This window comes from Notothenia rossii, assembly GCF_949606895.1.
Source record: "Notothenia rossii genome assembly, chromosome: 8".
Lineage (NCBI taxonomy): Eukaryota > Metazoa > Chordata > Actinopteri > Perciformes > Nototheniidae > Notothenia > Notothenia rossii.
The window spans coordinates 34,198,991-34,220,799 of NC_136906.1; the positions used below are offsets into that span (position 1 = coordinate 34,198,991).

General features: G+C 42.8%; 1 protein-coding gene and 1 long non-coding RNA gene across 2 annotated transcripts in view; both read right to left on the bottom strand.

The window, feature by feature from the left end:
* Positions 1-3,914: 3,914 nt before the first annotated feature.
* Positions 3,915-5,142, bottom strand: LOC307017250. The gene is made up of 3 exons (XR_013802087.1): positions 4,916-5,142; positions 4,146-4,203; positions 3,915-4,057 (listed from the first exon to the last, which is right to left on the bottom strand). It is a non-coding gene; the product is annotated as an uncharacterized lncRNA (long non-coding RNA).
* Positions 5,143-9,036: 3,894 nt separating this feature from the next.
* Positions 9,037-21,809, bottom strand: part of hoxb3a (homeobox B3a) — a 44,605-nt gene continuing 31,832 nt past the window's right edge. Inside the window, exons 4-6 of the transcript XR_013801863.1 lie at positions 10,954-12,810; positions 10,342-10,516; positions 9,037-10,192 (exon numbers count right to left, since the gene is read on the bottom strand). The gene's annotated coding sequence lies outside the window, so the exon portion shown is untranslated. The remainder of the gene's footprint in view (positions 10,193-10,341; positions 10,517-10,953; positions 12,811-21,809) is intronic.

Below are 21,809 nucleotides of genomic sequence, written 5' to 3' on the forward strand. Positions count from 1 at the left end.
AAACGCATACTGAACGACATACAGTACATGCACATTTACCATTTACCTCACTGTATAAAAAAGTAACTGTGTTGATAATAATAATAAAAAGGAATTATATTTGCAATGTACTTCTTTTCCAAAAAAAATTGTTTCACTCCTGTCGGTTGGGGGGCGGACAGGCCTCATCTCACAATTTTGCTTGGGGCCCCAAGTTGGCCTGGCACTCGCCAGGACAGAGTAGGCCTACATCTGACTCGAGACAAAACTTGCTCGAGTCCGAGTCCAAGTCGGAGCATCAATGTACAAGTCAAGAACGAGTCATTGTGGGTGAAACATTAACGAGTCAGAGTCATCGTGCGCGAGAATTCACGAGTCAGAGTCTAGTCCGCGTAAATCAGTGAGCGAGTCCGAGTCGAGTCGTAAGTCCGAGTCGAGTCGCAAGTCCCGAAAATCGGCACTCGAGTCCGACTCGAGTCAGAGTCCAGGACTCACTCCATCTCTGCCCCATTCAAAATACAAATGTGATGTTGTGAATATGTAACTGTCTCGTTTTGGTTAACAGTGAAACCCCAATACAATCAAATTCAAAGCATATTGCACACCCCTGCATGAGAACCCACAAATTCACTGTTTATTGAGTCATGGCTGTTAAAATCCAAAGATTTAACTGATTAAGACTTATTTAGTTATGCATACAGCAAAAAACAGAATACTTCCAGAAAATATACAACACAAATTAGTTTTAACTTCAGAGGATGAGCAGCATAGAAGGAAATGTAACTTTAAGTGCCAGTTTGCACATACTTTTAACACAAATGTGTTAAATGGGAATTCTTTACATGTTACTTATTATGCTTTTATCCAAAGCGACTTATATTCGATACTGTGGACAATCCCCACAGGAGCAATTTGGGGTGAAGTGTCGGACACTACGACATGCTGACTGCAGCGGGGTTTGAACCTGTGCTCCCCTGATCCGAACAGCAATGCACTATAGGCCACTGCGCCACATGCCTCCTCCTTTACCAAATGATTTTAAAGGGCAGTATGAACATATTTTGGTTTGAGAAAATGTATGAAGAAAGAATAATTACACTGTATGAACATGTCAGGTAGCCTGCTTCGCTGATGGTAGATAGTTGTGTTGACTTTCGATTGTCATTTAGTTTTTTATATGGCTCTAAGTATTTATGAGCAGCTGTGACTGAATTTGAAAAACGGGCAGGTTAAATAAAACTTTCTTCTCCCTGCTCTTGTTTCATCATGGGAAAAACTGCTTGAAGTGTTCATGTTTTGTTTTATAATAATTGCCATGAGTGGAATAAACGTATAAATGAATGTATTTGATTGTCTTTAATACCTTTACTGGTTTCATGTTATTGTTGTATAATTAAACTTAACATTATCAAATAAAACCTCAAATTGTGGGATGTTGACAAAGGTGTTCATAGATCAAATCTGATAATAGAAAAACAATCCCTTTATAAAAGGGTTATCATTTGTACTTATGGCTTTATTTGTGGAAAATAAAAATTGCAAAACCCCTTCTAGACAAATCCTATGAAAATACCAACCTGATCTCAACAGAATGCGTGACTCCACCACGACTCCTTAAAGAGCCTGTGACAGCCTCCCAACAACTGTTGTGCAATGAAATATTGGGCTACTAGTCATCTCGAACAGTCAGTTTAAAAAAGAAGGTGCGATACCGTTCCGATAAATATCAATAATTTCGAACCTCGCGGGGAAATCCCTTCGACTCATTTTGAAGTTTTGGGGGAAGACGGAAGTGACGTCAATGTGGGAACGCTTCACTGTGCGGCGAGAGAGCCAACCACGGACAAAGTGTGTTGTCATGCGTATAAATGGTGAATTACTGAGTTTGGGCACGTTAATAACGTTTTAATGAAGTTGACTACAGTATATTCATATTTGTCAGTGCTTTCATGTCAATTCGGCGAACATAAACATAAATGATCGTGGTGAAGATGATGATTAAATTAGGATTAAAAATCGATAGTGAGAGCTGCTGAATTTCCTCCCGTAGGCTGTGATATAAAAACAAATCGATTATTTTTGTAGTTTTAAACTCAAGTGGATGAAACTACATTTATGAATAATAATAATAATAATACGTTTTATTTGTATTGCACTTTACATTTGAAACAAACCTCAAAGTACTACAGTACATAATACAAAAAAAGATAAAGAAAACCATTTGCAAGAGTCAAAATGTATAAACAGGTTAAAAAACAAGTTTAAAAACACGTTTTAAAAAGGAGAGGCAGGGTTATTAAAACCGGCTTAAAAAGCTAACCAAATGCTTTGTTAAAATGGTAGGTTTTTAGTGCTCTCTTAAAAGTATTCACAGGTTGAGGAGCTCTGACATGGTCTGGGAGTGAGTTCCACAGCCGGGGGGCAGCTGCACAGAAAGCTCGATCTCCCATAGTGCGGAGGTTGGTGTGCCGTTCCTTTATGGCGTTATATTTGTGCCTCTATCCTGAGCACGTAATAAAAACATGTTGAACATAGAAAATGCGATTGAGCGCACACTTGAACATTTTTGAGCAGAGAATATATTTTCTCTCAAAAAACTCCTGCTCCGTGCGCAAGCAGACCGCTGCACGCGCTCTCTCTCCCTCGCTCGACCTCTCCACCCTGTATGCGCTCAGCTTTGCCTGCGCTCGCTCAAGTTGTCACAGCGTTACAAATGTGCCACAAAACCAATCAATCGGAGAACTCGGGAAGGTCAATTCTGATTGGTTGGTCCAGTCCAGCACCATGTAGAGAGAAGAGTTGCGACAGCGGAAGTCCAAAAGGCTTGATCGTCATGTGGTTCATGGAGACTCAGAAAGTTCCCGGAGTTGTGGCGGGCCATTTGAATCACGATTTGAATGCATTAATAACAGGATAGAAATGCAATTTTTGGTAGTTAGTGGTCAATAAAGGTTTTGATTTGCAATATGTACAGAACATATCGATATGTGTATGTAGTTACATCAATGTGTTTTTTTTTTTTTTTAAGTAAAATGTGCTAATATTTGAGGATTAAGACAAAATAAGAAGTACTTTATTGATACCAATTGTGGAAATGTTTACGCTGCAGCAGCAAAAGACAAGGCATTGTACATTAGACAGTTAAAAGAATAGAATTAAACAATCAAAAATGTAAACATCTTAAATAGAAATAAAATAGCATTACAAAAAGTAGAAAATATATAGATAGTGTGAACAGCTATCTTACCTGTTAACATACATGTTAGGCTAACGTTGCCTTGGTTACAGAGCCTGTTACTGTTGTTTATTGCTTTGAATTATTTAAAACAAATATTATCTTCTTAAACTTGTATGGTAGTCAAGAACATCACATCCTTATTGATATATTTAGGAGGGGATGGGAAGGAAGGTTTCAAAATTCTGATTAGAATCATTTCTACCATTTCTTTAATTCATGGTAGTTTCAGTAATCCCCTTGTAATTGAGGACATAAGTAATCTAAATGACTAATGTAATCTTTATGACTTTCAGAAAGGACAGGAGACCGACAGGTGCCTATCAATGATTGTCAACTGACAGCACAATGAGTCAAAGGACTAGCAGCAGCAGCAACAGCATGAAGATGTTAAATGTGTTGTTTTAGGAACATCCATTGTAAATATGGATGGAATTCAATAATCATTGAATAGCATGTCATGCAGTTTGTCTGTGCCTTTTCCTCCGTGTTGTCCTGGCATATAGTCTCCCCTATGGTTTGCTGTGCTGCCTGGGGATGCTCCAAGCGCTCAGAGAAAGGAGTATGAATGTACGGCTTCCCCACTGACACAGAGAGGAGGAAAGAATGGCCGGCTCAAGTCAGCAGGAGCAATTTAACCATCACAAAAGACAACAACAGCAACAACATGAGGTAATCATATTTTTCACACGAAGACCACACCATTGGGAAGCTTAACGTCTGTTTAATGAAAATAAGGAACAGGGAGAGGCTTGCAAAACTCTGGGAGTTGAGACTCAGGTGCAGGGTGAGGGTCTCATTGCAGGTCTTCAGGCTCCATTGAATCCCCTTGGGGTTCTTGTGCTGAAAGAGGGAGACAAAGACAGGAGAAAGGGTTAGATCCATCGAACAACCTATAGGATGGGAACTGGCTGGCCTATTTGAAACTTACCACTTTTCACTCTCACTTAAGTCCCTCTCCTTTTGCCATCAACCCAACATCAGCTGAGCTGCAACATAATACAGACAGGTAATAATCAACAGAATCACAAGGACATAATATGACTGATAAAAACACTCACCCATAAGTTACGTTTTTGTTTACTGTTTGGAAGTCTCAAATGTGCACTCTAAATCCATATCAATAGCAATGTATCACAAAAATAGCTCTCTTCCTTATTATTGTGTAACGTTAACTATATTATGCTAGCTTGAACTCCAAAATGTATATCCTCATTTCACCACCTCCACCCACTACAATCACACGCCCCAATGTTTGAACTAATATGTAACTCCTTCCACCCCGGATAAAAGCACGTTAAGAAGCCCTTTCTCTCTAATTCCACAACGTTGGACAGAATAACATTAAGAGAACGGATTAATAGGCTGTTCATGGTTAACGTGTGTTGCTAACTTTATCCGGCCCTAGCCTAATCTGAAAATTAACGCAAGCTCTGCTATGCCCATTGTAGAACAGGAAACAGAAGTTGGTCCAGGTTCTGGTCAACCCCAAATTGTGATAGAGAGAGAAACATGTTTTGTCATTCTGCCACCTCTAATGCTTACAGCAAGTAATCAATACCTCAGAAGGGTTCATGTAAATGTAGGCTACGGTTTGTTAGCTGTTTGCTTAAACTACCCCTGTAGCTATGTTGCCGGCTAGCAAACTCAGGCATTGCAAACAATAACGTGATATCAGAAAACTAGAAATGTATAACTCACCTGACACTGTGGCGTGCTATTCTCTTCATTCGAGTCTGTCATGTCCTGTAAATGTCAACGATGGATGTGTAATAAGAACGTCAACAGCCTGATGGCAACCGAAAATCCCTCTCTCATCTCAGATAGAAGATATGATTGGAGACGACCAGCCAATCAGAATTGATCTTCTCGAGTTCTCCGATTGGTTGGTTTTGTGGCACATTTGTAACGCTGTGACAACTTGAGCGAGCGCAGGCAAAGCAGAGCGCGCACAGGGTGGAGAGGTCAAGCGAGCGAGGGAGAGAGAGCGCGTGCAGCGGTCTGTTTGCGCACGGAGCAGGAGTTTTATGAGAGAAAATATATTTCTCTGTGCTCAAAAATGTTCAAGTGCGCGCTCAATCACATTTTCTATGCTCAACATGTTTTATTGCGTGCTCAGGATAGAGGCACAAATATAACGCCATATTCCTTCAGCTTGTTAGTATTTCCCGAGCGGAGGCTGCGGGTGGCGATTTGTGGTTCAATCAATTCCTTGAGGTAGGGGGGGGGGGGGCATTTCCGTGGATACACTGGTGTGTTAACAGGGTGATTTTGAATTCTGTCCGGGAGGAGATGGGAAGCCAGTGCAGTGATTTGAGAATGGGGGTGATGTGCTCGTATTTGCGCACTCTCGTCAGGATCCTAGCAGCGCTGTTCTGTACGTATTGGAGCTTTTGATCCCGACGAGAAGTGCATTACAGTAGTCCAACCTGGAGGAGACAAAGGCGTGGACCAACTTTTCGGCGTCAGGAAGAGTGAGGGTGGGGCGGAGTTTAGCTATATTTCTAAGGTGGAAGAAGGATGTTTTGCAGAGGTGTTTGATGTGGGACTCATAGTTGAGGCAGGGGTCCATTTTGACGCCCAGGTTGGTGACAACTGATGAGAGGGGAAGGTCCTGGTCGGAGAAGGTGATGCTTGTTATGGGGGATGATTTAACTTGGTGTGGGGTGCCGATGAGAATGGCCTCGGTTATTAGTGCTTTCATGTCAATTCGGCGAACATATGATACATTAAATGATCGTGAGGATGATGATTTAAAAATCTTTTGTTTGAGCCGGTCTGCATTTCCTGATGAGAAAACAAACCGATGCTTTTTGTAGTTGTAGTACACCAACATGGATTAAACGTGTGTTTTTTTTACCACAATGTTGGGGAAATTAATGGATAAAATGCACGGATTATTATTATTATTCCCACTCCGATCGGGACACTAGGTCCACCGTTTCCCCGCAGCGAGGCTCCCCCCGTTGACAGTTTACGTGGGCTGGGCTGGGTGCAGTGGCGGACTGGCCATCGGGACGAATCCCGATGTGCCGGTACCGAAGTGGGCCGGTCGGATAAGTCACTAGCACATCCCCCACTCCCCCCGTTGACAATTTACTTGTGGTACCGAAGTGGGCCAGTCGAGAGTCCCGGGATGATTTTTAGTCCCAGTCCACCACTGGCTACATGTCCAAATGATCGCCCATATTGACGCACCTAATTCCTAAACTTCTAACAGATACAAAATAAACCGATCATTCAGACTCATATGAGCTCTCAGACACGTTCAAAATTAAACTGTCACCACTGTCTGAGCTTGCTGCTGTGTGCGCATCAAATGACATCAAAACGCATTTTAATGGCCAAACTAACTTTAAAATAGGCATTTCCACCGAGAATAAAACGAAGTTCAGCCATGTTTTTTTTTTTCTGCAGGGAGAAATTTGAAGATCACGTGACATAGACGCCAGCCATTGGAATGAATGGTATGCAGTTGGAGGTCAACCAATCACAGAGCTTGAGAACTAATCACGGGGCTTGTCAAACAGAGCAAATGGTGTAGTCCTAAACGATAGCTGGGGATTTTGGGTAGTGCCATCCTTTACTCCGAAAAAATATTTGTTTCTCCGAATCGAAGGGGAAAAATACAAAAGCATTGCACACCATTTAAACCAATCAATGTTGTGTAATTAACAAGGATGATCTGGTGTTTTTTAGTCGATGAGTAGTGCAGATATCACTGTAAAATCAATCGACAGTAAGGGGAATACTTACTTCCGGGTGTACAATTCTCCGTTATCCAATGGGAATGGACGCTCACATTGCCTTTAATGGCAGCCGACACAAACGAATGCCGTGCTTCCATGAGCGTCAAATCCCGCCGCAGATGGGAATACATTGCAATCAGTTGAAAGCTATTTGCGTCCCTTTATGAAGCTGAAGGAGCCTAGGAGCGTCACAACTGCACGCCACGGGACCCTGACCAAGCGTCGCTCCTGGACGTTTATGGAGTGAGAGTGTGTTGGTTAAGGACTGAATGGATGTACTGTGGAATGTTAATGTAAGCCTATGTTGTATGTGTTGTTTTTACACAAAATACAGTTATGTTAACTGCAAACTTTGAAACTTGGCTTGTGTCTTTCTTTTATATCATTTGTATTAATAATGTTGCATTGTGTGTAGGTGAAATTATAAATTGACACCCTACAGAGCTTATGAATCAACTCTAAATCAACTCTAAAGAGTTAAATATTGAGTTACATTGTATATCCTTAATAGTGTTAATATGACTTTAACTCTATTTAGTGTTAAAAAAATACACTTGTGGTGTTAACTTTTGACTCTGCAAGCTAGTGTTGCGTAAATGTAACACTGACCGGTGTTGACCGGAGTTACATTGTAACTATAGAGAGAGTTGCTGGAACTCTGTCCTAGTGTAAACTTTTTAACACTTTCAAAAGTGTAGTTTACTTTTAACTCAAAACAGTGTGGACTAATATAGACACTTTAGTCCTGCTGATTTTTCTGTAATTGAGAATGCAGTTTAGTTCTGAGGGAACGTAATTTTTAGGAGACAGGGTTGCCATAATACATTCTGACGAAAAATACAAATTATTCTGAATACAAATTAAATAAAAGAAGCCTCCCGTGAGTCACTACAAGCTATAAAGTAGACTTTAAAAACGTTTTATAGAATAAAAAGCTCACAGGACGTTGTAGAAATGCATGTGTGCACCATGACAAAGGAGCCTCATTCACTTTACATTTGCGTGGTGCAGACACGTAAATGAAGCAAAGTTTGTTCGTGGAGTCACGCATTCTGGTGAGATCAGGTTGGAAAATACCAAGCTCTGAATGATAATTTGTCTGATTTCACAATCTGTTCAAGTACCTTTTAAATACCTTTTAACTTTTTACCGTTGGACACTTTAAAATGTTAAAGATGTCCTTACTGAGTGCTTTCTCAGGGTTCATGACCGGGACTTTACATAGCATTCATCATTCCTGTGAAAGCTGCATACTGGACAAGGATTGGGTTTAACCTCTGTGATGTCATCTGCAGGTACATCCAAGTGTTAATCTGAGAAGTGCACAGAGAATCGTCCTCCTTCAGTAGATGAAAATGTGAAACCAACTGGGTCTTCATTCTGCAGTAAAGCTCAAACTGTTTGCTATCCTGTCTCCAAAATCCAGATAAGAATTAGAGCTCCTCATTTATATCAGGACAGCAGAGATCCTATATCCGTTCAGAATGAAAACCCACCTGTTGGTCTGCACTTTGGCAAATCTAAAGTCTCACTTCCGTACGTATATCACTTCAAATGGTTTTGATTATTGAAAGTGAATGTACCTGCAGGATTCTTGCTTTTTGAGCTTGTATATTCATGGTTTAATGTACACTCTAAGCCTTTGCGTTGTATATTTACAGTACATTACTGGCAGCTCAGTGGCCAGTAATGTACTGTATTTCCTAATTACAATAAACTACTGTAATCCATTTTACAGCATATAGGACACTACTGTATTACTACAAAACAGTATTTTACTGTAATTTTATTTGTTGTTGTAATGTAGCCCATTTCTACTGTAGTACTACAAAACAGTATTTTACTGTAATTTAAATTTTTGTTGTAATGTAGCCCATTTCTACTGTAGTACTACAAAACAGTATTTTACTGTAATTTTATTTTTTGTTGTAATGTTGCCCATTACTGTATTTTATTATATTGTACTGCAATATTACTATACTACTGTATTGATTATTTTTAACTACTGCACTTCAGAATAACATTGAATTCAAATCAAAAGGTTCTTTATAAAGAATTTATTTTATTCCAAACTCACATTAAAATAGTTAACACTGTTTTCAACACAGTCACAGTTAATATATGTTCTTGAACATTTAGCATTTAGAACAGGAGGATTGCTTCAAAAATATCCAAAAATAAAATGAATTAACATTTTTCTTAATGCCCAGGGAGTACACAGAACAGCAATCTTCAGTGCAACTTTTTGCATAAAATATATTTCAGTAAACATCTTCAAAACACTGCAGCAGCATTTTTTTTTTACATTAACATTATTTCTCAAAACTTGTATTCAACAATACAATAACAACAATAACAACAGTTATAGCTTGAGGTTGCTTATCACTGACTTGCTCAACATTCAGGTTGTTTTCTAAACATGTCCCTGTCTATCAAGCAGTAACGGCAGAAGTAGTTCCTTCTGCTAAAATTCTCAGTGAATCCTCCGATACAATGTGAACCAAGATTGTCCCCTGATATGGCTATCAATGCTCCTTTCAGACTGGTACCATCCTCAGTTGCAAATCCCAACTTTTCTATATCCTTCAAATCAGCTAGAAGGGGAGAGAATATTTTCTCTTGCTTCCCTACAAAGTAGTATACCAACTGCATTGGATAAACACATGAGCGATTATTTGGCAATATTTCACCAAGAGTCAAGTACACTGCCAATATGTTATGCTACTTTTTACCAGAACCGAGAGGATTGACAGAATTATTGTCAAAGACGAGGGGGATCCTCTTAACAAAGCATTTTCTACAATAACAACAATAACAACAGTAATAGCTTCTCAAAGCTTTGGCATGACAGCTCTGAAACCATTATATGGGCATAAAGGGGACATGGGTAGACATATAGAGATCTCCATAAGAACATAAAAAGGGACACAGACAGACAGAGAGACGAAACGTTACAACGGGTACTCTGATAACGAGTATAAATGGAGTAAATTTGGCCATGTTTCCTATGTTATTGACTACTAAGTACGGGAGGGGGGGGCATGCATTCCGTATGTGCAGCCCTCAGTTTGACGTCTTCCATTCGAACTCCAACAAGGAACGAATTAAACTGTTGACCTGAGGATTGATGGCCGTCACCTTCCTCTGCACCACCTTCTTGGTCTTCTTGCTCACTCCCTCTCTTGCAGAGCATTTGGTCCCATCCTCTGGGTTGATCCTGACCAGAAACCTGTTACCAATATCATACCAATTAAGAAATACTATATACTTTATAAAGAACACAATAAAAAAAAAATACAATATACTCACATCAGTCCTCATATTGCTTTTGACTTTAATTATAATACATAAGTGTAATATGGAAAGGCATTCACTTGCCTCTGAACAAGCTCCAGTGTACAAGCAGCAGCCTCCTGGCACTCCATATTGAACACATAGAAGCTTGCAAAGAGCACAGCCAAGGCATCTGTGAAGTTGTCACTGCTGTCCAGCGTCATGACCACACTTCCCTCAATAGACAGCATCCACCTGAATGCTGTCAGGATTGAATGTCCTGAAAAAGAAACAACAAATTGTTACTCAATTACCTAAAATATTTTCATCTGAACAACTCTGCAATAGCAAAATTAACGTCACTGCATGGCATTTTCATATTGGTGTTCGTATACATTCAGTGTTATATCAGTATAATGCCTAGAAACGTCATATACAAAAACAAGGGAACAGAGAATCAAGTGTGTAAGTAGATGGACGACAAAAAATAGACACTTTAACAGTGCTTATGTCAGGGTAGCTTTGTGTGTGTGTGTGTGTGTGTGTGTGTGGGGGGGGGGGTGTGTGTGTGTGTGTGTGTGTGTGTGTGTGTGTGTGTGTGTGTGTGTGTGTGTGTGTGTGTGTGTGTGTCCATACATAAGCATATCATACAATCAATCAAGACAAAACTAAGAAAGAGGGTGGGGGTAAGAGTTTGATAGAGCATGTGTATGTTACCGAGCATTATGAGCCTGGGTGTGTCTGGTAGCGACTGTGCTTCTACGTCTGCCTGGATTGCTGTGACCTAACAAACAACACGAAAGAAGAAGCACCAAAAAAGATAATTAGATTTGAAGAAACTACAGTACTAACACAATATAATAGTGAGGACATGTGGGTTTATTTATGGATGGCATGTATGGGTCCAGATCTTCAATCCATCCATAAGTGAACCCACATTCCTCGTACTCATGTTTTCTGATATTGAATCCATCCCACACTCTGAAATCCACAGAGATCTGGTATCACCTTGTGTTAGTTAAAAAGGCAGAATAACTACACTTTTGGCAAATAACTAAGTCTGTTTGTGAAAGAAAACTACTTACATCGGCCAGCATGAACAGGGACTCTGTTGACTCTTTGAAGAAGGCCATAAAAAGCAGGACAGCTGAAGTTGCCATCACATCTTGATCTTGTGAGGTCTCCATTTCAGTCAGCAGAGACTGGATCTCGCCTTTCCACTTCAACCTCTGATGCTGGAAGTAGTTGATGACTCGCCTGCCTTTACTCTGCAATGCCTCAGTCAGTCTTGAGAGAATATCGATCCCTGCCAGCTTTTCAAAGTGAGAACACAGCCATCTTTTCTGGAGAAGAAAGGGCTACTCTTGCACAACATCACTGATTCTATGAGGAGGACTGGAGTTGATGAGTTTGCGCTGCTGTAGGTACGTCATCTGCATGATGTTGTCCACCATCGCCCTCTCTGCTCCTCTTGGTCCTTTCTTTCTGTAAAGTGTGACCAACATCTGCCTCTTGACTTCAAAAGAATCTACCGTCTCTCCTTCAGGCAGGTTGTCAGGTTGCCAGTTGATGCATCCATAACTGTCCACTCGACTGCAGCTTTTTTTGGACTGGGGAGCATCTTCATTCTTCGAATTTTAGCGAGTGTATTGTCCCTGTTGACATGGTTCACTCTTGCTTTGATCTGAGTCAGAAGGCCCTCATAACCATTACCCATGACGACTCCACCGACTTCATCACCAAAGGTTTTGGGATATAAGATATCTTCCTTTGACACATCATCTAGTATCTGACTGATTTCATTGTCCTGCAGGTTCAACATAGTAAGCTTCTCATGAACCTTTGAAAGTGCTAACTTCATGCCAGAGTTGTGCACCTCCTGAAATTCCTCTATGATTGTCTGAATAGTACTAGCAGGAAGTAACATTTTGGCTTGCATTTTAAGATAGAAAAGAGCCAAATTGTTCAAAAACTGGCTTTGGTCAGGCACAGTATCCTGCTCTGCATCTTGCACATCAGGCATAGCTTCAGGGAACATTTCATCAGACAATATACACTGCTCATTTTGCTGGCTGTTAGGTGCATCATGACTTATAGTTTCATGGTGTGAACATTTATGGTTTCGACTTAAATGAGAAGAAAAGGTTGACTTAACACAGAAAGATTTGGTGCAGTTACCATCCATAATATGCCATTTCAAGTGTGCACACAGACTTGAAAAAAGGGTGCTCTGAAAGTTACAAGCATCAACCTGGCATGAAAACATAACATTCTGGGGTTGAGGTCTATCTTCAATTGGCACAATTTTTGCCTTGCGATGTTGGCGATACATATGAGACTTGAAAGACTTAAAGTTCTTAAGAGTGCAAGGGCACTCAGGTATACCACATGAAAAGCAATGATTAGCCTCATTCCTGTGTACTTTTACATGTGTGGTGAAAGAATATAAGACAGAGGTTGAGAAACTGCATGACTTGCAGTTGTAGCTATACATACTGATTATTTGGCTGGGATGACTTCTGTAGGTCAAGTCAACTTGAATGCCTGCGGATCTCACTGGTCTCAGATCACACACTGTAACAAAGTAGAACAAAAGTTGTTAAATCTTGAGATTGACAGAGATCACAAAAGTGAAATACAATTCTCTAGAAAAATAAAATACAATTGGATCATCAAGTCATGACCGAAAGAACGAGATCGCGGGTACAAGCGGCCGAGATGGGTTTTCTCCGCAGGGTGGCTGGTGTCTCCCTTAGGGATAAGGTGAGAAGTTCGGTCATCCGGGAGGGACTCGGAGTTGAACCGCTCCTCCTTCGCGTCGAAAGGAGCCAGTTGAGGTGGTTCGGGCACCTAGTTAGGATGCCACCTGGGCGCCTCCCTAGGGAGGTGTTCCAGGCACGTCCAGCTGGGAAGAGACCAAGGGGTAGACCTAGAACCAGATGGAGGGATTATATCTCTTCTCTGGCCTGGGAGCGCCTTGGGATCCCCCAGTCAGAGCTGGTTGATGTGGCCAGGGAAAAGAAAGTTTGGGGCTCTCTGCTGGAACTGCTACCTCCGCGACCCGACCACGGATAAGCGGGAGAAGATGGATGGATGGATGGATCATCAAGTATAGTAAATATTTGCAGAAAATTCAACTACTAATGCCAAATTACAAATGACTTAAATATACAAAGAAATGACCAGTACCAATCATCAAAATAAGGCCAAAACAATGCTTAATGTTAAACTTAATTCTAAAATATTCCAAAATAGTGAAAATAGCCGATCTACAACTCACACTGTGAGCTTGTACACGTAGATCCGTTAGATTAATCAGTAACCTAAACCCCTGCTCATATTTTTCTTATCATCAAAATCGAGTTTTGCAAATACAATGAATCCTGATTCCAACGCCACTGGCTTTACTTGCTTTAAGGGTCATTCCAGAATTGGAGGACAATTTAGACACCAGCATTTTTGAAAAATGAACCTTTTATTTTATTTATTTATTTTATGTATTTAGGAAAAACAGATAATAAACCATCAAAAAAAGTGATTTGCCGAGCTAAGTATCAAATGTATATTTTCCAATGAAGAATTACCCCTGTTACTCTAATTATAGTAACAGGGTTGAAAGTAACAGGGTTGAAAATCTATGCTAATTTGAGCTTTAAAGAGCAACTTCCAGGTTAAAGACACCTGTGAATAAATGTGTAGGAAAATGATGAATACACTAGATTTTCCAAAAAATATACAGAAATATACACTACAGTGACGTCTGGCCTCGTTTTTGTAAGAAATGTTCACTTCCGCATAAAAAAGCCTCGGCACGTGACCTCCCGCGTGTGACGTAACATGGGGGAAACAAGGGGGAGAGCGGCCGGTGTAACGTATTCATAAACATGGATCCCAATGCTGGTTTCGACACAGAAGACACAGAAGAAGTTGAACATGAATATTCGAATGCATATGACGGACCACAACCTTATAATTATGAGCCTGCTAGGCGTCCAAGAGACCAGGAGCAGCCAAGGATTAGAAGAAATAACGGCCATCGGAGAGAAATTGAGCTGTGGTGTGAGGAGAACCAGTGGAGAACTGGGCAGCTATCTTGGTGAGTGACCGGCGTTAGCTACAGAATGTTAGTTAACGTCACATCCCAACATTGTGAAGTTAGCTATGATATATCATAGCTATCATAGCTTGAAAGCTATCATATATATATATCATATATATATATATATATATGATATACAGTGCTTGAATTGGAATAAAAAAGGTGCCAGTACTCTAAATCAGCAACAAGTATTTCGCACAAAGTCATAGTATATCCTATAATGCTGGTGGGTTTGTCTCTTTACTGTATATTTTAGAAAGGCTCACTGTACTTAAACAAAATGACTCAGGGTGCATCTGAGATTAGAGGGGGTGCAGTGGTAAAGTGCTATTTTTATAAGTGGGGAGTGGACCTGACACCCTCTAGTCTAGGGGGGTCCGGGGGCATGCTCCCCCAGGAACATTTTTTTTTAAATATTGAAGTTAGATGCATCAATCTGGTGCACTTTGAGAGCAAAATGAAGAGATATATGGATACCTCTCAACATCCATAATGAAACAACTGTAAACAGATTTACTTTTTCTTTATGGATATAAAAGAAAGTAAAGCTTGACTCCTACTGGCTGGTTAAATGACTCCTCGTCCCTGAGGCCACTACCAGTTTTTTGTGCCATTTTGCTGGATTTATTTGTCAATAGCGTTGCTGCACAAAGTGATAGCCCTCTAGTTTAAATCTACTACCCCAAAAGAAACATATGGAGATGGGTTACTATCTAAAAAAAATTGCAAATCTATTTGGGAACAGTGGGGCCGGGCCTCAAATCCTATAGGGGGGTCCGGGGGCATGCTCCCCCGGTAAGATTTTTTTTTAAATGTTGGACTTAAATGCATCAATCTGGTGCATTTTGAGGGGGAAATAAAGAGACTACACCAATATGAAACAAAAATGTATACATTTAAATAATCATACAATCATAAGTACATGGCCATAACCAATAACATACAATATCCAATATGAAAAAACATTGAAACTTGTTTATTTATTTGTTTTTGGTTCATTTATAGTTGTGAGTTTGTCTGGGCTCCTGAATCGGCCTCTCCTGTCTCCCTCCTCTCCCCCCTGCTCCTCTTTGAGGCAACAGCAAAGACTAGTTTTAGCTCTCAACAAGTTTATCTTACCTTTTTTCATCTAGTTAACATTTTGTTTGTATTATTCATGCATATTTTACTAATCACTACCCCCTCAAATGGAAATATGTGTTTACATAAATGGTGACCGAACCGTTTGAGACCCACTGAGATAACTTAAACTAAGTTAACTATCTAAAGACTCAGAGAGTAATTTACCGCACCAGAGCTGTAGTTATCAGCCTCTCAGTCTGACAGCAAAGGACTTTCCCTCCACCTTGTTGTTGAAACAGCTCCTTATATCCGTTAGCGCAGCTAGCTAGCACCAGATGCTAACAACAATACACGTAACCGGTGCGCGCGCTTTCTCGCTCGCTCGCGCCACACATACACCAACACACACCCTCCCGAGCTTGAATGACACACAGAGACCAATCGAGGGCATTAGTATGATCTGTATGAAAGTGGCAATGTCGGCAGGCCACGTCATGTAGACAGCCAGTCACCCTCTGTGAGGCAGAGTCAGACCCACATTTGCGCTGCGTTGCGTTTACAATATATACGTATATTGCCGGCGGCTGAGTACCGGCATTTTAGTGAGTACCGGCACCTTGCCGGTACTCAGTAAGAAGTGCCGGTACTACATGGGTAAACATCAGAAGTGCCGGTACTGCGTACCGGTGAGTACCGGCCCAATTCAAGCACTGATGATATATCATAGCTATCATAGCTATATATCATAGCTTTTTCCCGCTGCTGGAGAGGACGCTGGCGTTGACTGTTCGCCGCTTCTCCGCCTCTGTCACTCTCTATCACCCTCAACTACCATTCGTTCTTCAATCTTTCGAATTGGACCACTGCCCTGCATTTACACATCTTTAATGCAATGCACATTGTTTTTAAAAAAAAATGTTTAACTTATTTTGGACTTCTGCCTCCGTTGCTGGCTGTAGCCGGCTGCCCTCACGTAGCCATCAACGTGCCGGGTGGCTATTGCTATCTGCTACATTGCCTACTGTCTGTCTCCGTCCCACGCAACAACCGTGGACTCTCTCTGCCTCCTGCCTTCATCTCTGGGGTGCATCTGTCCCGTCCCACTGCTCACATACTCCTGCCATGTCGTGGATCTTCCTCGTCTCCAAAACAATCCTCCACCTCTGTGAACCTAGCTAGCCCGCTAGCTGCTATCTGCTGCTATCTGCTGCTATCTGCTGCTAGCTGCTATCGCTGCTATCGCTGCCATCACACTGCTCCCAGCCATTCCGCCTGTCTTCATGCTGAAATACTCCATCTCACAGCTGCTGTCATTGACCAACTCCTCCACTCTGTCTTCCATCTCAGTCATCAGACATCTTGGACTCCTTCGTCGACCCCGCTACATTCACCGAAGAACCCGCCGCAGTTTTGTTTACCTTCAGCACGGACAATCCATTGCATCCATCTGCTCCACGCAACGCACTGTTGCATACCTGACCTGACGCGTCATCAGAACGCAACTCCTACTGCTTCTCTTACACTCTCCCCCGCTCACCTACACTCCCAGCTGCACGGAATACCTGGAGCGGATCCCACTCCCCTCCGCCTCCCAACACATATAACAAGCCATTTCTCCCCACCATCAAGCCCCCCTCCTCTGCTCCACTGCCCCCCCTCTCATGCCCACCCCCGCGCTGCTAACCTAGACAACCTCATACCTCTCCAGCCTGCCACCACCCCTACAACCCCCCACTTGACCAATTTTGCCCTTCTAAATATACGGTCACTCAACAATAAAGCCCACATCCTTCACGAACTCATCCTGGACAAATCCATCGACTTCCTTCTGCTCACTGAAACCTGGCAACAACCCAGTGACTTCTTCTCGCTTAATCAAACATCCCCCCCTGGTTTTAATTACATCACTAAACCCCGCCCCTCACGCCGTGGTGGTGGGCTGGCTGTCATCTACAACCAGAACATCCGGACTACAGAACTCACCCTCCCCTCAGTACCATCCTTCGAATTTCTCGCCTTCAAAACCCCTCCCTCACTGACAGTTATCCTCATTTACCGCCCCCCTAAACCACACCCCTCCTTCCTCTCTGATCTCCCTGAACTCCTAACCATTGCTTCATCCCTCTCCCCACGTCTGTTACTCCTCGGCGACCTTAACATCCACATGGACTCCACTACCTGCAAACACGCTTCTGAATTTTCCTCCCTTCTGGACAATTTCTCATTTACACAACATGTCACCTTCCCCACCCACGATAAAGGACACATCCTTGACCTTGTCTGCTCCACCAACCTCACAGTACTCGACCTCCACCCCTGCCCCTTTCCCCTCTCTGACCACAAACTCATACAGTTCACCACCGCCTCCCCCGTCCGCCACCCCCCCCATCCAGGAACATCACTTTCTGTAATTTACGCTCTGTTGATCCCCAGCACCTCTCCGACCTGCTATCCTCTACTCTCCCCCTGGACTCGAACCTCAGCTCACCCGATGATCAACTCAACCACCTTAATTCAACCCTACTCGCCTCCCTCAATAGCTTGGCCCCCCTCAAAAGGAAAAATTTCACTTTTAAAACCTCCTCACCCTGGTTCACCCCTGCACTCCGTAAACTGAAGCAAACCGGCCGCCAGCTTGAACGCCTAACCATGAAATCATCCCTCACAGTTCACCATGATTCCTACAAACTCCATCTCACTACCTACAGAGACGCCCTCAATGCAGCAAAATCTGCTTACCTCTCCACCATCTTCATCGACCCCTCCCGTAACCCCAGGACCCTCTTCTCCACCGTCAACAAGCTCCTCAAACCCCGTGCTGACACCCTCTCTTCCTCCACTTCCACATGCAGTTCATTCCTCCAGTTTTTCTCTGACAAAATCACTGCCATTAATCACTCCCTATCCGCTGCATCTGACACACAAACATCTCCCCCAACATCCACCGCCACAATTCCTCCCTCCATCTCCCTTGACCTCCCGAGCCCTCCTCCCCATGGCATTCTCTCCCAGTTCACTCTGGTTACCCCCCCTGAAATACTCCAACTGATCAGCTCTTCCAAACCCACAACCTGCTCGCTTGACCCTCTACCCACCCCTCTTCTGAAGTCCTGCCTCCCCGTCCTTTGCCCCTACATTGTCAACCTTTTCAACTCCTCCCTGTCCCAAGGAACCGTTCCCTCTGCCTTCAAAACTGCTGCTGTCACTCCCATCCTCAAGAAACCCGGTCTGGATCCCTCCTCCCTCAGTAATTACCGCCCCATCTCCAACCTCCCCTTTCTCTCTAAAACAATAGAACGCATCATCTCCAAACAACTCCACCGCCATCTCCAAAAAAATGACCTTTTTGTACCCCTTCAGTCTGGTTTTCGTCCTCACCACAGCACAGAAACGGCACTCATCAAAGTCCTCAATTCCCTCCTCACCTCTGCTGACACCGGTTCCCTCAACATCCTCATCCTCCTTGACCTGAGTGCAGCCTTCGATACCGTGAGCCACACCATCTTCCTTACCCGACTCCGGGATATCGGTATCGAAGGTACTGCACTCAGGTGGCTCCAGTCCTACCTCTCCGACAGATCCCACTTCATCTCCCTCAACAATCACTCCTCTACCACAGCTTCAGTCACCCAAGGTGTTCCCCAAGGTTCAGTACTCGGCCCCCTCCTCTTCATCATCTACATCCTCCCCCTTGGTCAGATTCTCCGCCATCACAACCTGGACTTGCACTGCTATGCTGACGACACACAGATCTACCTCAGCACCAAATCCCCCCACAACCCCCCTCTCACACACATCGAATCCTGTCTGACTGCAATAAAATCCTGGATGCAACACAACTTCCTCAAACTCAACAGCAATAAAACTGAACTCCTCCTCATCGGCTCCAAATCCACCCTCAGCAAAACCCCCAACCTGACACTCACCATCGATGGCACCCCTATTTCCCCCTCCACCCAGGCACGCAACCTTGGCGTGATATTCGACCCCACCCTCTCCCTCGACCCCCACATCCGCCAAGTTGTAAAAACCGTATTTTTCCACCTCCGCAATATTGCCAAACTCCGTCCCTCTCTCACCCGCCCCGCAGCTGAGCGACTCATTCATGCCTTCATCTCCTCCCGCCTTGACTATTGCAACTCACTCCTCTTCAGCATCAGCACAACATCCCTCAACAGACTCCAGCGTGTCCAGAACGCAGCCGCCAGACTCCTCACCCACACCAAATCATGGCATCACATCACCCCGGTCCTCAAAGAACTCCACTGGCTTCCCGTCTCACACCGCATTCACTACAAACTCCTGGTCCTCACCTATAAAGCCCTCCACCATCTGGCCCCCCCCTACCTCACTGACCTCCTCATCCTCTACCAACCACCCCAGTCCCTCAGATCCACCTCAGCCGGTTTGCTCTTAATCCCCAAGGCCAAACTCCGGAGCTTCGGGGACAGAGCCTTCTCTGTGGCAGCCCCGAAGCTCTGGAACTCCCTCCCCCAAGACCTCCGTGAGTCTGATTCCCTCACCCTGTTCCAGTCCCGTCTCAAAACCCACCTCTTCAACTCTGCTTATCCTTAAACCCGCCCCTCCCCCCTCTGAACCAACATCCTCCTGACTGCTTTTCTGTTTTTGTTTTGTTTTTTGTTTTTGTTTGTGTTTTTGTTCTTGTTTTGTTTGTCGACCTGACTCATAATGTAAAGCGTCTTTGGGTCTAGAAAAGCGCTATATAAATCCCATTTATTATTATTATTATTATTATATCAGGCTATAACTAACGTAGCATTGATAATATAGTAACGTTACTGGCAGGACTGTTGATACTGATCCATAACAAAAACTAATGTGCAAGTATCAGCCGTATCTTGCGTTACCTAATGCAACTCCACACTACGGTGCTGTGTACCGGAGGGGAGACGCGAGATACGGCTGATACTTGACGATCTGGCGGAGAAAGGTTGTGGAGCCTCCGTTGATATTCCGTTGTAAATGGCTTGATGGAAAGCAGGTGTGTAGTCAGGGAGGGTGCACAGCTGATTGCAGCAGGTGAGTGGAGGTTGAGCCGGGAGCCAGGAGTGACAGCCACCACGCACACACAAACAACACAGACAGGGGGAAACAAACAAACACAAAGGAGACGGCTGGAGCAGTACAGCCACCACAGCGTTACCTAATGCAACTCCACACTACATCTTACGGTGCCGTGTACCGGAGGGGAGAGAGAGAGAGAGCAGCGAAGGGGAGGGAGAGAGAAATAATATGGTTTACTGATAAAGCTGTGGAGAGTATGTGCTGCAGGGAGGTGGATGCATAACGCACCCAGGAACGAACGCTAGCTCCGGTCCTTTTTACTGTGGACTCGATGTCCTGACAGGCTGGTATTTGTGCAACCTGCACAAACACAATACTGCACCATGATTACAAATGGTGAAATACAATGTAAAACTACCGAAAAATACCAGCTCAATAAAACACAACCGCTCAACTCAACGCAACTACTAACTATACCCACGGTCAGAGAGCGGAGATGTTTTCCCTTTGTTATGTAATATGAAGCGTTTGACGTATGACCTTAAAAAAAAGCCATTTTTAAGAGCAGAGCTCAAAATTGCTCCTTTCCCTCTGAATTCCTGCCCTTATGTCTCATAAAACATATCAAATCCTACATTCACTTTTTTAATTGTAATTTTCAAGCAAGTTTAAGCATAAATGTAGAAAAAAAAAACCTGCAAGATGCTCTTTAACCTCAGGAATTATTGCTACTTTCAAGGTAAGGACAAACTTGGATATCTATGCAAGAAAGATAACTTTGAAATGAATATGCTTTATTCTGATAATATCAGTAAGAGGGTTGAGTGGGTCAGAGTGCCACACTCTTTTAAGACTGAAAATATTGTACAAATATGAAAAATAAAAGAGAGGACTTAGTTTTGGTCTACCCATGGCATTAGCACATGGCTTGCTGATGTCACTTCCACTATGTCATCTGACTTACAATTTTTTCACTTCCTGTGCCAATCTAAAAAGGTTTGGGTAACAGGGTTGAACGCATGTTGAGGGACACAACTTCTGTGCAAAATTACTGTTATTTAAAATATGTTTATGATTTAACAAATTGATTTTACCATTACAAGAGACATATAGCCTATCAATAGAATAATACCAAAAAAAGTAAATAAAATCCCTATTTTAAATGTTATATTTGACATGCAAGTTGGTCACCAAGAAGCGGGGACAAGAGAAAAATGCAATTTTAGGGGATGTTCGAGAGCTATTTGATCATTTAAATAATATTTTGAAACCACTTTTTCTCCAACTTTATATACATTTTGTCTCAAGACAAGTATGTTTAACACAACAAGTGCATGTTTTAGCTTTTGGGGCATGGATTATTCGATTTTTTATATGGGGGACATGA